This window comes from Arachis hypogaea, chromosome 9 (assembly GCF_003086295.3).
Source record: "Arachis hypogaea cultivar Tifrunner chromosome 9, arahy.Tifrunner.gnm2.J5K5, whole genome shotgun sequence".
Taxonomy (NCBI): Eukaryota; Viridiplantae; Streptophyta; class Magnoliopsida; order Fabales; family Fabaceae; genus Arachis; species Arachis hypogaea.
Window position 1 is genome coordinate 83976686 of NC_092044.1, and position 17749 is coordinate 83994434.

The 17749-nt window shown below is 36.3% G+C and overlaps 2 non-coding genes across 2 annotated transcripts; both read right to left on the minus strand.

Moving 5' to 3' along the window:
* Positions 1-4064: 4064 nt before the first annotated feature.
* On the minus strand, positions 4065-4172 carry LOC112713607 (small nucleolar RNA R71). Its single transcript, XR_003158578.1, has one exon. It is a non-coding gene; the product is annotated as a small nucleolar RNA R71 (small nucleolar RNA).
* Positions 4173-12839: 8667 nt separating this feature from the next.
* LOC112713141 (small nucleolar RNA R71) lies at positions 12840-12947 on the minus strand. Its single transcript, XR_003158115.1, has one exon. It is a non-coding gene; the product is annotated as a small nucleolar RNA R71 (small nucleolar RNA).
* Positions 12948-17749: the final 4802 nt, after the last annotated feature.

Below are 17749 nucleotides of genomic sequence, written 5' to 3' on the forward strand. Positions count from 1 at the left end.
ATAAATGCATTCATACATGGAATAATGGATATAAAGAATCAAACAAATCAAAGATTACAATCATAGAAAGAGAGTAATACACACAAGAATGGAAATAAGTGGTTATATGATGTAACATTGTAACCACACAATTGAGTTCAAAACTAACATGCTTATGTTCTTAGCTCAAAAATCGTATTCCACAATAAATTCTTTTAAGCAAGTTCAACCACAAAAATTTTCAAATTTGTAGAGTGCCCTAAAAATAGTTTCTTGAAAAAGAAGTCATCACCCTAACTGAGTAGTCCTAGCAAAAAAGAAATAAATGAATATTTACAAATTCCAACCATCATGCAACCTATCATGCAATGTGATGAGCGGATAATTTATACGCTTTTTGGCATTATTTTTAGGTAGTTTTTAGTAGGATCTAGCTACTTTTAGGGATGTTTTATTAGTTTTTATGCAAAATTCACATTTCTAGACTTTACTATGAGTTTGTGTGTTTTTCTATGATTTCAGGTATTTTCTAGCTGAAATTGAGGGACTTGAGCAAAAATCTGATTCAGGCTGAAAAAGGATTGCTGATGCTGTTGGATTCTAACCTCCCTGCACTCAAAATAGATTTTCTGGAGCTACAGAACTCCAAATGGCGTGCTCTGAACTGCGTTGGAAAGTAGACATCCAGGACTTTCCAGCAATATATAATAGTCCATACTTTTTTCGAGTTTAGACAACGCAAACTGGCATTCAACGTCAGTTCCATGCTGCATTCTGGAGTAAAACGCCAGAAACACGTCACAAACCAGAGTTAAACGCCAAAAACACGTTACAACTTGGCGTTTAACTCCAAAAGAAGCCTCTGCACGTGTAAAGCTTAAGCTCAGCCCAATCACATACCAAAGTGGGCCTCGGAAGTGGATTTCTGCATTTAGACTTATTTCTGTAAACCCTAGTAATTAGTTTAGTATAAATAGAACTTTTTACTATTGTACTAAGCGTCTTGTCTTTTGATTGATCTTTAATCAGTGTATGCGATTTTAGATCTTCATGGGGGCTGGCCATTCGGCCATGCCTGGACCATTATCACTTATGTATTTTTAACGGTGGAGTTTCTACACACCATAGATTAAGGTGTGGAGCTCTGCTGTACCTCGAGTTTTAATGCAATTACTACTATCTTTTATTCAATTCAAGCTTATTCCTATTCTAATATATTACTCGTACTTCAACCTGATGGATGTGATGATCCGTGACACTCATCATCATCCATCCCTATGAACGCGTGCCTGACAACCACTTTCGTTCTACAAGCGAAAGCTAGAGTGAATATCTCTTGGATTCCTTAACCAGAATCTTCGTGGTATAAGCTAGAATTATTGGCGGCCATTCTTGAGAATCCGGAAAGTCTAAACCTTGTCTGTGGTATTCCGAGTAGGATTCAGGGATTGAATGACTGTGACGAGCTTCAAACTCGCGATTGTTGGACGTAGTGACAGACGCAAAAGAATCAATGGATTCTATTCTGACATGTTCGAGAACTGACAGATGATTAGCCGTGCTGTGACAAGAGCATTTGGACCATTTTCACTGAGAGGATGGGAAGTAGCCATTGACAACGGTGATGCCCTACATATAGCTTACCATGGAAAGGAGTACGAAGGGTTGAAGGAAGGCAGTAGGAAAGCAGAGATTCAACAGGGACAAAGCAACTCCATACACTTATCTGAAATTCCCACCAATCATTTACATAAGTATCTCTATCTTTATTTTATGCTTTAATTATTATTAATTTCGAAAACCTTTATAACCATTATAATTTGCCTGACTGAGATTTACAAGATGACTAGAGCTTACTTCATACCAACAATCTCCGTGGGATCGACCCTTACTCACGTAAGGTTTATTACTTGGACGACCCAGTACACTTGCTGGTTAGTTGTGCGAAGTTGTGAAGAATGTGAGTGAACCATAGTAGTGTGCACCAGTTTTTGGAGCCATTGCTAAGAATTGTTCAAGTTATAAAAAGTGTAAATCATAATTTTGCCTATCAAGTTTTTGGCGCCGTTGCCGGGGATTGTTCGAGTTTGGACAACTGACGGTTCATCTTGTTGCTCAGATTAGGTAATTTTATTTTCAAAAAGTTTTCAAAAATCTTTCAAAAAAATTTTACTCTTTTTCGTTTTCCTAAAGATTATTTTCAAAAAAAAATTAATAAAATCATAAAAAAAACTAAAAATATTTTGTGTTTCTTGTTTGAGTCTAGTGTCAATTTTTAAGTTTGGTGTCAATTGCATGTCCTTAAAAATTTGTGCATTTTTCGAAAACTCATGCATGGTTTTCTTCATGATCTTCAAGTTGTTCTTGGTAAGTCATCTTGTTTGATCTTGATATTTTCTTGTTTTTTTTTGTTGTTTCTCATATGCATTTTTGAATTCTTAGTGTCTAAATATGAAAAATTTCTAAGTTTGGTGTCTTGCATGTTTTTCTTTTCTTGAAAATTTTTCAAAAATAAGTCTTGATGTTCATCTTGATCTTTAAAGTGTTCTTGGTGTTCATCTTGACATTCATAGTGTTCTTGCATACATTAAGTGTTTTGATCCAAAATTTTCATGTTTTGGGTCATATTTGTATTTTTCTCTCTCCTCATTAAAAATTCAAAAATCAAAAAATATATTTTCCTTATTTTGCTCATAATTTTCGAAAATTTGAGTTGACTTAGTCAAAAATTTTTAAAACTTAGCTATTTCTTATAAGTCAAGTCAAATTTTCAATTTTAAAAATCTTATATTTTCAAAATCTTTTTCAAAAAAATCAAATCTTTTTCATTTTTTATTATTTTCGAAGATTTTTAAAATTTATTTTCAAAAACTTTTTCTTATCTTTATTTCAAAATTTCGAAAACTTTACTAACAATTAATGTGATTGATTCAAAAATTTGAAGTTTGTTACTTTCTTGTTAAGAAATGTTCAATCTTTAAATTCTAGAGTCATATCTTTTAGTTTCTTATTAGTCAAGTAATCAATTTTAATTTTAAAAATCAAATCTTTTCCAAAATATCTTTTTCAATCATATCTTTTCAAAATATCTTTTTCAGATCATATCTTTTTCAAAATTGATTTTCAAATCTTTTTCAACTAACTAATTAACTTTTTGTTTGTTTCTTATCTTTTTCAAAAACCACCTAACTACTTTCCTCTCTCTAATTTTCGAAAATTACCTCCCTCTTTTTCAAAATTCTATTTTTTTAACTAATTGTTTTAAATTCTAATTTTTATTTTATTCCTTTTCTTAATTTTCGAATTTTAAGTTTAATATTTTTTTCTTTTATTTTAGTTAATTTTTGAAAAATCTTCTTTCTCATCTTCTTCTATTTATTTATTTAATTACTAACACTCTTCTCTTCATCTTAAAATTTGAACCCTCTCTTCTCTTCTGTGTTCAAATTTTTCTCTTCTTCATTCCTATTCTTCTTTTCTTCTACCCACATAAAGGAATCTCTATACTGTGACATAGAGGATTATTCTTCTTTTCTGTTCTCTTCTTTTTCATATGAGTAGGAGCAAGGACAAGAACATTCTTGTGGAAGCAGATCCTGAACCTGAAAGGACTCTAAGGAGGAAGCTAAGGGAAGCCAAAGCACAACCCTCTGGAGAAGACTTGAGAGAAATTTTCGAAAAAGGAAGAGGAGATGGCAGCCAAAAATAATAATGCAAGGAGGATGCTTGGTGATTATACTACACCTACTTCCAAGTTTGATGGAAGAAGCATCTCAATCCCTGCCATTGGAGCAAACAATTTTGAGCTGAAGCCTCAATTAGTTGCTCTAATGCAATAGAACTGCAAGTTTCATGGACTTCCATCAGAAGATCCCTATCAGTTTTTATCTGAGTTCTTGTAGATCTGTGAGACTGTTAAGACTAATGGAGTAGATCCTGAAGTCTAAAGGCTCATGCTTTTCCCTTTTACTGTAAGAGACAGAGTTAGAACATAGTTGGACTCACAACCTAAAGATAGCATGGACTCTTGGGATAAGCTGGTCACGGCCTTCTTGGCTAAGTTCTTTCCTCCTCAAAAACTACGCAAGCTTAGAGTGGATATTCAGACCTTCAAACAAAAAGATGGTGAATCCATCTATGAAGCTTGGGAAAGATACAAGCAGATGACCAAAAGGTGTCCTTCTGACATGCTTTCAGAGTGGACCATTTTGGATATATTCTATTATGGTCTATCTGAGTTCTCTAAGATGTCACTGGACCATTCTACAGGTGGATCCATTCACCTAAAGAAAACGCCTGCAGAAGCTCAAGAACTCATTGACATGGTTGCAAATAACCAATTCATGTACACTTCTGAGAGGAATTCTGTGAGTAATGGGACGCCTCAGAAAAAGGGAGTTCTTAAAATTGATGCTCTGAATGCCATATTGGCTCAGAACAAAATGTTGACTCGGCAAGTCAACATGATTTCTCAAAGTCTGAATGGATGGCAAAATGCATCCAACAGTACTAAAGAGGCATCTTCTGATGAAGAAGCTTATGATCCTAAGAACCCTGCAATGGCAGAAGTGAATTACATGGGTGAACCCTATGGGAACACCTACAATTTTTCATGGAAAAATAATCCAAACTTCTCATGGAAAGATCAACAAAAGCCCCAACAAGGCTTTAATAATGGTGGAATAAACAGGCTTAGCAATAACAAGCCTTTTCCATTATCTTCTCAGCAACAGACAGAGCATTCTGAGCAGAGCTCCTCTAGCTTAGCAAACATAGTCTCTGATCTGTCTAAGGCCACTTTAAGTTTCATGAGTGAAACAAGGTCATCCATCAGAAATTTGGAGGGACAAGTGGGCCAGCTGAGTAAGAAAATCATTGAAACCCCTCCTAGTACTCTCCCAAGCAATACTAAAAAGAATCCAAAAAGAGAGTGCAAGGCCATTGACATAATCAAAATGGCCGAACCTAGAGAGGAAGGGGAGGACGTGAAATCCCAATGAGGAAGACCTCATGGGACGTCTCCCAGACAAGAAGGAGTTTCCTATTGAGGACCTAAAGGAATCTGAGGCTCATATAGAGACCATAGAGATTCCTTTAAACCTCCTTCTGCCATTCATGAGCTCTGAAAACTATTCTTCCTCTGAAGAGGATGAAGATGTAACTGGAGAGCAAGTTGCTCAATATCTAGGAGCTATCATGAAGCTGAATGCCATGTTGTTTGGTAATGAGACTTGGGAAGATACACCTCTCTTGCTCATTAGTGAACTAGATACATGGGTTCAGCAAACTTTACCTTAAAAGAAACAAGATCTTGGTATATTCTTAATACCCTGTACCATAGGCACCATGACCTTTGAGAAGGCTCTATGTGACCTGGGGTCAGGTATAAATTTTATGCCACTCTTTGTAATGGAGAAGCTGGGGATCTTTGAGGTACAGGATGCCACATTCTCATTAGAGATGGCAGACAAGTCAATAAGACAAGCTTATGGATTGGTAGAGGACGTGTTAGTGAAGGTTAAAGGCATTTAGATCCCTGCTGATTTCATAATCTTAGACACTAGGAAGGATAAGGATGAATCCATCATCCTTGGAAGACCCTTCCTAGCCACAGCAGGAGCTGTGATTGATGTTGACAGAGGAGAGCTAGTCCTTCAATTGAATAGGGACTACCTGGTGTTTAAAGCTCAAGGATCTTCCTCTGTAACCATGGAGAGGAAGCATGAAAAGCTTCTCTCAATACAGAGTCAAACAAAGCCCCCACAATCAAACTCTAAGTTTGGTGTTGGGAGGCCACAACCAAACTCTAAGTTTGGTGTTAAACCCCCACATTCAAACTCTAAGTTTGGTGTTGGGAGGTCCCAACAATGCTCTGAACATCTGTGAAGCTCCATGAGAGCTCACTGTCAAGCTATTGACATTAAAGAAGCGCTTATTGGGAGGCAATCCAATTTTTATTTATATATATTTTTATTGTTTTTTTATGTTTTATTAGGTTCATGATCATGTGGAGTCACAAAACAATTACTAAAATTAAAAATAGAATAAAAAATAGCAGAAGAAACAGCACACCCTAGAGGAAGAGCTCACTGGCGTTTAAACACCAGTAAGGAGCATCTAGCTGGCGTTCAACACCAGAATACAGCATGAATCTGGCGTTGAACGCCAGAAACAAACAGCAGTCTGGCGTTTAAATGCCAGGATTACACCCTGAGGAGAGCTGGCGTTAAACGCCAGAAACAAGCATGGAACTAGCGTTCAACGCCAAAAACATGCTGTAGATTGGCGTTGAATGCCCAAAATAAGCATAGAGCTGGCGTTGAACGCCAGAAACAAGCATCAATCTGGCGTTGAACGCCAGGATTGCATGCAGAGGGCGTTTTACACGCCTCATTGGTGCAGGGACGATAAATCCTTGACACCTCAGGATCTGTGGACCCCACAGGATCATCTTAGGATCTGTGGACCCCATAGGATCCCCACCTACCTCAACTTACCTTCTCTCTTCTTCACACAATCCAACAACACTCTTCCCCAAAAAACCCTTCACCAATCACCTCAATCTCTCTTCCCCATCACCTCTTCACCACTCACATCCATCCACTATTTCGCATAAACCCCACCTACCTTCAAATTCAAAATCTCTTTCCCACCCAAACCCATCCTAAATGGCCGAACCAAACCCCTCTCCCTCCACTATATAGACCCCTCCATCCTTCTTCATTCTCACACTACACAACCCTCTCTTCTCCCCCTTGGCCAAATACACATCTCTCTCCCTCACCTCCATATCTTCTTCTTCTTCTTCTTCTATTCTTTCTTCTTTTGCTCGAGGGCGAGCAACATTCTAAGTTTGGTGTGGTAAAAGCATAACTTTTTTGTTTTTCCATAACCACTTATGGCACCTAAGGCCGGAGAAACCTCTAGAAAGAGGAAAGAGAAGACAAAAGCTTCCACCTCCGAGTCATGGGAGATGGAGAGATTCATCTCAAAGGTCCATCAAGACCACTTCTATGAAATTGTGGCCAAAAAGAAGGTGATCCCTGAGGTCCCTTTCATGCTCAAGAAAAATGAGTATTTGGAGATCCGACATGAGATTCAAAGAAGAGGTTGGGAAGTTCTAACCAACCCCATTCAATAAGTCAGAATCTTAATGGTTCAAGAGTTCTATGCTAATGCATGGATCACTAGGAACCATGATCAAAGTATGAACCCAAATCCAAAGAATTATCTTACAATGGTTCGGGGGAAATGCTTAGATTTCCGAAAAATGTAAGGTTGGCGTTCAGCTTGCCTATGATGCAAGAAGATGCACACCCCTACACTAGAAGGGTCAACTTTGATCAAAGGTTGGACCAAGTCCTTATGGACATATGTGTTGAAGGAGCTCAATGGAAAAGAGACTCTAAAGGTAAGCCGGTTCAATTGAGAAGACTGGACCTTAAGCCTGTGGCTAGAGGATGGTTGGAGTTCATCCAACGCTCCATCATCCCCACTAGCAACCGATCTGAAGTTACTGTGGATCGGCCCATCATGATCCATAGCATCATGATTAGAGAGGAAGTAGAAGTTCATGAAATCATCTCTCTAGAACTCTACAAAGTAGCCGAAAAGCCCTCCACCTTGGCAAGGCTAGCTTTTGCTCATCTCATTTGCCATCTATGCTACTCAGCTGGAGTTATCATAGAAGGAGACATCCTCATTGAAGAGGACAAGCCCATCACTAAGAAGAGGATGGAGCAAACAAGAGAGCCCATTCATGGATCTCAAGAGACGCATGAGGAAGCTCATCATCAAGAAATCCCTGAGATACCTCAAGGGATGCATTTTCCTCCAAACAACTATTGGGAACAACTCAACACTTCCCTAGAAGGATTGAGTCATGACATGAACCAATTACGGATGGAACACCAAGAACACTCCATCATTCTCCATGAGATTAGAGAAGATTAAAGAGCAATGAGGGAGGAACAACAAAGGCAAGGAAGAGACATAGAAGATCTCAAGGACATCATTGGTCCTTCAAGAAGAAGACGCCACCATCACTAAGGTGGACTCATTCCTTGTTCTTATTTCTCTGTTTTTCAGTTTTATGCTATATGTTTGTCTATGTTTGTGTCTTTACTTCATGATCATTAGTATCTAGTGTCTATGTCTTATGGCTATGAATAATTCCATGAATCCTTCACCTTTCTTAAATGAAAAATATTTCTAATACAAAAGAATAAGAAGTACATGAGTTTCGAATTTATCCTTAAAATTAGTTTAATTATATTGATGTGGTGACAATACTTTTTATTTTCTAAATGAATGATTGAACAGTGCATATTTTTTATCTTGCTGTTTATGAATGTTAAAATTGTTGGCTCTTGAAAGAATGATGAAAAAGAAAAATGTTGTTGATAATCTGAAAAATCATAAAATTGATTCTTGAAGCAAGAAAAAGCAGTAAATAACAAAAGCTTGCGAAAAAAAGAAAGTGGCGAAAAAAATAATAAAAGAAAAAGAAAAAGCAAGCAGAAAAAGCCAATAGCCCTTAAAACCAAAAGACAAGGGTAAAAAGGATCCAAGGCTTTGAGCATCAATGGATAAGAGGGCCCAAGGAAATAAAATCCAGGCCTAAGCGGCTAAATCAAGTTGTCCTTAACCATGTGCTTGTGGCATGCAGGTCCAAGTGAAAAGCTTGAGACTGAGTGGTTAAAGTCGTGATCCAAAGCAAAAAGAGTGTGCTTAAGAGCTCTGGACACCTCTAACTGGGGACTCTAGCAAAGCTGAGTCACAATCTGAAAAGGTTCACCCAGTCATGTGTCTGTGGCATGTATGTATCCGGTGGTAATACTGGAAAACAAAGTGCTTAGGGTCACGGCCAAGACTCATAAAAGTAGCTGTGTTCAAGAATCAACATACTTAACTAGGAGAATCAATAACACTATCTGAAATTCTAAGTTCCTATAGATGCCAATCATTCTAAACTTTAAAGGAAAAAGTGAGATGCCAAAACTGTTCAGAAGCAAAAAGCTACAAGTCCTGCTCATCTAGTTAGAACTAATATTCATTGATGTTTTGAAATTTTTAGTATATTCTCTTCTTTTTATCCTATTTGATTTTCAGTTGCTTGGGGACAAGCAACAATTTAAGTTTAGTATTGTGATGAGCAGATAATTTATACGCTTTTTGGCATTATTTTTAGGTAGTTTTTAGTAAGATCTAGCTACTTTTAGGGATGTTTTTATTAGTTTTTATGCAAAATTCAAATTTCTGGACTTTACTATGAGTTTGTGTGTTTTTCTGTGATTTCAGGTATTTTCTGGCTGAAATTGAGGGACCTGAGCAAAAATCTGATTCAGGCTGAAAAAGGACTGCTGATGCTGTTGGATTCTAACCTCCCTGCACTCGAAATGGCTTTTCTAAAGCTACAAAATTCTAAATGTCGTGCTCTCAACTGCTTTGGAAATTAGACATCCAGGGCTTTCCAGCAATATATAATAGTCCATACTTTGTTCGAGTTTAGATGACGCAAACTGGCATTCAACGCCAGTTCCATGCTGCATTCTGGAGTAAAACGCCAGAAACACGTCACAAACCAGAGTTAAACGCCAAAAATACGTTACAACTTGGCGTTTAACTCTAGAAGAAGCTTCTGCACGTGTAAAGCTCAAGCTCAGTCCAAGCACACACCAAAGTGGACCCCAGAAGTGGATTTCTGCATTTAGACTTATTTCTGTAAACCCTAGTAACTAGTTTAGTATAAATAGAATTTTTTACTATTGTACTAAGCGTCTTGTCTTTTGATTGATCTTTAAACAGTGTATGCAATTTTAGACCTTCATGGGGGCTGGCCATTCGGCCATGCCTGGACCATTATCACTTATGTATTTTCAACGGTGGAGTTTCTACACACCATAGATTAAGGTGTGGAGCTCTGCTGTACCTCAAGTTTTAATGCAATTACTACTATCTTTTATTCAATTCAAGCTTATTCATATTCTAAGATATTACTCGTACTTAAACCTGATGGATGTGATGATCCGTGACACTCATCATCATCCGTCCCTATGAACGCGTGCCTGACAACCACTTCCGTTCTACAAGCGAAAGCTAGAGTGAATATCTCTTGCATTCCTTAACCAGAATCTTCGTGGTATAAGCTAGAATTATTGGCCGCCATTCTTAAGAATCCGAAAAGTCTAAACCTTGTCTGTGGTATTCCGAGTAGGATTCAGGGATTGAATGGCTGTGACGAGCTTCAAACTTGCAATTGTTGGGCGTAGTGACAGACGCAAAAGAATCAATGGATTCTATTCCGACATGATCGAGAACCGACAGATGATTAGCCGTGCTGTGACAAGAGCATTTGGACCATTTTCACTGAGACGATGGGAAGTAGCCATTGACAACGGTGATGCCCTACATACAGCTTGCCATGGAAAGGAGTATGAAGGATTGAAGGAAGGTAGTAGGAAAGCAGAGATTCAACAGGGACAAAGCAACTCCATACACTTATTTGAAATTCTCACCAATGATTTACATAAGTATCTCTATCTTTATTTTATGCTTTAATTATTATTAATTTCGAAAACCTTTATAACCATTATATTCTGCCTGACTGAGATTTACAAGATGACTATAGCTTGCTTCATACCAACAATCTCCGTGGGATCGACCCTTACTCGCGTAAGGTTTATTACTTGGACGACCTAGTGCACTTGCTGGTTAGTTGTGCGAAGTTGTGAAGAATGTGAGTGAACCATAGTAGTGTGCACCAATTTTTGGAGCCATTGCTAAGAATTGTTCGAGTTATAAAAAATGTAAATCACAATTTTGCCTATTAAGTTTTTGGCGCCGTTGCCGGGGATTGTTCGAGTTTGGACGACTGACGGTTCATCTTGTTGCTCAGATTAGGTAATTTTATTTTCAAAAAGTTTTCAAAAATCTTTCAAAAAAATTTTACTCTTTTTCGTTTTCCTAAAGATTATTTTCAAAAAAAAATTAATAAAATCATAAAAAAAACTAAAAATATTTTGTGTTTCTTGTTTGAGTCTAGTGTCAATTTTTAAGTTTGGTGTCAATTGCATGTCCTTAAAAATTTGTGCATTTTTCGAAAACTCATGCATGGTGTTCTTCATGATCTTCAAGTTGTTCTTGGTAAGTCTTCTTGTTTGATCTTGATATCTTCTTGTTTCTGTTTTTTGTTATTTCTCATATGCATTTTTGAATTCTTAGTGTCTAAATATGAAAAATTTCTAAGTTTGGTGTTTTGCATGTTTTTCTTTTCTTGAAAATTTTTCAAAAATAAGTCTTGATGTTCATCTTGATCTTCAAAGTGTTCTTGGTGTTCATCTTGACATTCATAGTGTTCTTGTATGAATTAAGTGTTTTGATCCAAAATTTTCATGTTTTGGGTCATATTTGTATTTTTCTCTCCCCTCATTAAAAATTCAAAAATAAAAAATTATATTTTCCTTATTTTGCTCATAATTTTCGAAAATTTGAGTTGACTTAGTCAAAAATTTTTAAAACTTAGCTATTTCTTATAAGTCAAGTCAAATTTTCAATTTTAAAAATCTTATATTTTCAAAATCTTTTTCAAAAAATCAAATCTTTTTCATTTTTTATTATTTTCATAAAATTTTAAAATTTATTTTCAAAATCTTTTTCTTATCTTTATTTCAAAATTTCGAAAACTTTACTAACAATTAATGTGAGTGATTCAAAATTTTGAAGTTTGTTACTTTCTTGTTAAGAAAGGTTCAATCTTTAAATTCTAGAGTAATATCTTTTAGTTTCTTGTTAGTCAAGTAATCAATTTTAATTTTAAAAATCAAATCTTTTCCAAAATATCTTTTTCAATCATATCTTTTCAAAATATCTTTTTCAGATCATATCTTCTCAAAATTGATTTCCAAATCTTTTTCAACTAACTAATTGACTTTTTGTTTGTTTCTTATCTTTTTCAAAAACCACCTAACTACTTTCCTCTCTCTAATTTTCGAAAATTACCTCCCTCTTTTTCAAAATTCTCTTTTTTTAACTAATTGTTTCAAATTCTAATTTTTATTTTATTCCTTTTCTTAATTTTCAAATTTTAACTTTAATATTTTTTTCTTTTATTTTAGTTAATTTTTGAAAACTCTTTTATCTCATCTTCTTCTATTTATTTATTTAATTACTAACACTCTTCTCTTCATCTTAAAATCCAAACCCTCTCTTCTCTTCTGTGTTCGAATTTTTCTCTTCTTCATTCCTATTCTTCTTTTCTTCTACCCACATAAAGGAATCTCTATACTGTGACATAGAGGATTACTCTTCTTTTCTGTTCTCTTCTTTTTCATATGAGCAGGAGCAAGGACAAGAACATTCTTGTGGAAGCAGATCCTGAACCTGAAAGGACTTTAAGGAGGAAGCTAAGGGAAGCCAAAGCACAATCCTCTGGAGAGGACTTGACAGAAATTTTCGAAAAAAGAAGAGGAGATGGCAGCCGAAAATAATAATGCAAGGAGGATACTTGGTGATTATACTACACCTACTTCCAAGTTTGATGGAAGAAGCATCTCAATCCGTGCCATTGGAGCAAACAATTTTGAGTTGAATTCTCAATTAGTTGTTCTAATGCAACAGAACTGCAAGTTTTATGGACTTCCATCAGAAGATTCCTATCAGTTTTTAACTAAGTTCTTGCAGATCTGTGAGACTGTTAAGACTAATGGAGTAGATCCTAAAGTCTACAGGCTCATACTTTTCCCTTTTGTTGTAAGAGAGCTAGAACATGATTGGACTCACAACCTAAAGATAGCATGGACTCTTGGGATAAGCTGGTCACGGCCTTCTTGGCTAAGTTTTTTCCTCCTCAAAAACTGAGCAAGCTTAGAGTGGATGTTCAGACCTTCAAACAAAAAGATGGTGAATCCGTCTATGAAGCTTGGGAAAGATACAAGCAGATGACCAAAAGGTGTCCTTCTGACATGCTTTCAGAGTGGAGCATTTTGGATATATTCTATTATGATCTATCTGAGTTCTCTAAGATGTCACTGGACCATTCTGCAGGTGGATCCATTCACCTAAAGAAAACGCCTGCAGAAGCTCAAGAACTCATTGACATGGTTGTAAATAACCAATTCATGTACACTTCTGAGAGGAATTCTGTGAGTAAGGTTCTCAACTACATGATACCTACAACATGTGAGTGAGAAAGCACTATAAGCTAAGGCATATCAACTAATACTTGATGCAAGAGTGGAGTCAAAGTATGAAGAGCATATTGAGCATCAAGTTTAAACAAGAAAGAGTGGGTCATGAAAGACAATACGAGTTCCTATCAATGCACCAAGGATGCAAGAGTCTTACAAAATTAAGCATTAGTTTAAAAGTTTCATCACCCATCAATATCAAACAAGTCAAGAGGCACCAAAATAATCCAAAAAATTCTCAACAATTGAGTAGGAGATTTCAACACCATTATTAAAATAAGCAACTTAGAAAAGAAAATAAAATCAAGTTATAAAAAGGAAATTAAAATGCAATGGATGATAATATGCAAATGCAATAAGTAAAAGAAAATGAAAGATGAGAAACTTTTTATTTTATTTATTTTATTTTATTTATTTATTCACTTTTTTAAGAGAAGGAAAAAAAGAAAGTAAGAAAGGAAGAAGAGAGAAGAAGAAAGAAGAAGAAAGGAGAAAAATAGGGCACGAGGCAACGCGTAGATTGCAACAGGGACAAGCGACGTGTACGCGTGGAACGCAGAAAGCACAGGTGACGCGTAAGCGTCGCCCACGCGTACGTGTGGGTCCAGATTGTGCTTTTTGCACAAAACCAACACAATTCTTGCACAACTCTTGGGTTTTTGTACCAGGAGTCCCAAAATGGCATACAACGCGTGCGCGTCGCCCACGCTTACGCGTGGGGTGATCCTTTTTTTTAACATAGAAAACAGAAACAGGGCACTCTCCTAACCTCTAAACACTCTAAAGCAACCAAAATTTAAATTTAACAAAAATCTTTTAGTTTTTGAAAAATTTTCAATGACAAAACAAAGAAAACTTGCACTTCAAGAAAAATACAATTCAAAAACAACTAACCTACAACTTAAAGCATAAATCTACTCAAACAAACTAACAACCAAAACACTAAAATAAGAATATGCAAAGAAGAAAACTACCTAATAACGGTAACTCAATTCATTCATTGATTATATATACAAGAGAATGGAAAGAGTTTACCATGGTGGGGTGTCTCCCACCTAGCACTTTTATTTAAAGTTCTTAAGTTGGACATTTGGTGGGGACTTTGCTATGGTGGCTTATGCTTGAACTCTTCCTTGAATCCCCACCAATGCTTGCATTTCCAATAGCATCTGGGATCCCAAACTAGACGCACAAGGCCCCAATGTTGAGGATTGTTGATGCATATTTCGGGGTCCCATACTTTGTTTGCCAACCCCTATTCTTCTTGAACTACATGCTTCCAATTGGGTGACAAACTTCTTGAATTCTCCTTAAAACTCCTAATCCTCATCCTAATTCCATAGAATTGAGCTTCACTCCACTTTTGGATTTCAAAGTTTGAACTTCTATCCCCTATGCATCTTGATTCAAATTGCCCACCAACATCCAACTCTTTCTTACCCTCTAACCCACAAAGAGTTCTAAGTTGACCATCCGTTTCTAACAATGCATATTGATATGGGCCAAGGAAATTGAAAGATGAGATGATTACCCATTCAACTTGTAATTTGGATGGTGACTTAGCAAGGAAGATATCCAATGGTCTTGACTTTGTATGCTCCACTTCCTTTGGCTCCTCCTTGATGACTTCCATCTTTTGACAACTTTCTTCAATTTCCTCTTGTTTGCTTTCTTCTTCCAACTCTTTCTCATTAATCACAATATGTATTGGAAGTTGTGCACATTCCTCCTCAACATCGGTTTCACATTCAATGGAAGAAGCTTCAACAAGATCACCATTTTCACTTGATGCAGAGTTGTCTTTAGTGATGGAACTTCCTTCTTGTCCAGCCTCCCCTAGGTCTTCTTCCACTTGTTGCAAAACACACTCCATTTTCTTATTCTCAAGTTGAGATTCTAAAATCTCCCTCATACTCCTCTCCTCGGTTAATTTCTCACATTCATCATGTGGTTAAATAGGAGATGCACTAAAGCTTGGGGGTTGGAAGGTGCTTTGTTTGTTGGTAGAAGGTAGAGGTATATAGGATATAAGCTCTAGAACGGTAGAAGCAAAACTGGTGAAGGTAGTGTTAAGTATGGTTTGAAGCTCCTTTTGCTCTTGAAGAATAATATCAAGTGTATCATCCATGGGAACTTGGTTGGAAGGGTAAAGATGTTAGAGTGATGGTGGTTCAATGGGTTCTTGGTCATAATTATCCCAAGGGTATGTATAGGGGGAGTATAGATTAGGATTTTGTGGAGGTAATTGGTGGAAATAGGATGTAGATTGAGAATATGTTGGTTGGAATGATGGTGTTTGAGGACTATGTTGAGAGTATGGTGCATGGAATGATGATGGTTGAGTGGCATAATCATGATAAGAACCATCATATCCATTGGAATGATATGCATCGTAGGAGGGATTGCAATCATAGTAGCTTGGTTGAGGAGGTTGCCATGATAGTTGCTCATATGGATGTGGTTCCCTTCTCAAAAATTCATTTCTCCCATAACATGAGCCTTCATTAAAATTTTCATCACCTACAACATAGTCACAATCATATCCAAAATCACAAGGATGAGAATTCATATGAAAAAGAGGAAATCAAAACAAAGAATATCAAAAAGCAAAGAAAAACTAATTACTAGCAGAATCCCAAAATAACAAAAAAAATCAAGATATTCACACTATGGACATGTTCACAATAGCTAATAACATAACACCATTGCAATTCTCCAGTAACGGCACCATTTTGATGAAAAGAATTATTGTGTCGGTATAGAATTTCTCAATTGAAATCTCATTGTAAGTATAGTTCTAAACCAACAAACAATCATCAATCAAAAATTTTATTTGTCACAAGTACAAACCCCAATAAAATAACCGAGAGTATTAATCCCGGGTCGTTTTCCCTAGGAATTACAATGAAGTGCTTTATTATTGGCTATGAAGGAATGTTTTGGGGTTTTTGTAACAATGAACAAGAAATGTAAATAGCAAAAGAAGTAAGCTAATAACTAAGAAAGCTCTTGGTAAGGAATAAGAGCTAGAAGTCATATCCTCATCACCAATTGTGACAAGAATTGTCCATTGCTCCCACTTAGTTAACCTCTAACTATGAAGAAAAGTCAAGTGGATACAATCAACTTGAGTCCACAAGTCCTAGTCAAATCATAGTGAAAGACTAGCTTTAGTGGCATTCAAGTCAACTAGCAACTTTCAATTATCAATCAACAAAAGAGTTTGATAACTCAAGAGTCTCCAATTACTCAAGTCAAGCCAAGAGGAGAAAAAAATCTACTCTAAAATCCAACCAAGCATTTTATCGAACACTTGGAAGGCATAAAAGGAAAGCATAATAAAATGACAAGAAATATAAAATCTAACACTACCAAATGCAAGAAAATAACAATAACAAATCAATTAAACAATAAAGAAAACATAAAACATAAATTGCATTAAAGGAAATTCAAATCCAACAAGAGTGCATAAACATAAAAAATGTATAAAAAGGAAAATTAACAAGAGAATTGAGAAGAACAAAGGTATAAGAGCAAGAAATTGTAAGGAAGACAAGATGAAAATAAGAAATTAAAACTAGATCTAAGAAAATCCTAAGCTAAACCTAACCTAATTTCTAAAGAGAAGAGAGAGCTTCTCTCTCTAGAATTCTACCTAAAGCATGGTAAAATCTAAAACTAACACTACTTGGTTCATCCCTCTTCAATCTTTGGGTCCATAGAATCAGAAATGAGTTAGATTGGGCCCAAAATGAGCCAGAAATCACTGGCCACGAGTTGCTAAAAATGGCCCATGCTGATCCTGCAATGAGTGCGTGTGAAACGACGCATACGCGTCCCTAAACGCCAGGAAAATATGGCAAATTTTATATCATTTTAAAGCCCCAGATGTTAGCTTTCCAACGCAACTAAAACCGCCTCATTTGGACCTTTATAGCTCAAGTTATGATCGATTAAGTACAAAGAGGTCAGGATTGATAGCTTTGCAATTCCTTCATTTCTTCATGAGTTCTCCATTTTTACATGCTTTTTCTTCATTCCCTCAATCCAATCTTTGCCTTCTAAACCTGAAATCACTTAACAAACATATCAAGGCTTCGAATGGAATCAAGGTGAATTAAATTTAACTATTTTAAGACCTAAAAAGCATATTTTCACACTTGAGCACGAATAAAAGAGAATTTACAAAACCATTCTATTTTAGTGAATAAATGTAGGAAAAGTTGATAAAATCTTCTAAATTTAACACAAGATAAACCCTAAAAATGAGATTTATCAGGGATTCAGTGTCTTTCTGACCCCGAGATTTTCCTGTGGGCGGAGGTGTCGAAGGTCGAGCGTCGTGGCGAGGAAGCGAAGAAGAAGGCCAAAGTCACTGAGAACATTGCAAATGCGTTGAGGAAGCGGAACAAGGAGATTATGAAGAATGCAAAAGAGGCCATCTCCGCCACGGAGGAATCTCTAAATTCATAGGTATCCCCCCTCTCCCCAGACTTTAATGTGTCTCGATTTGGGGCCTTCAAGACTAACTGTTTTGGGCAGATTGTGGACCTTAGATTCGAGAAAAGATCCTAAGTTTTTTT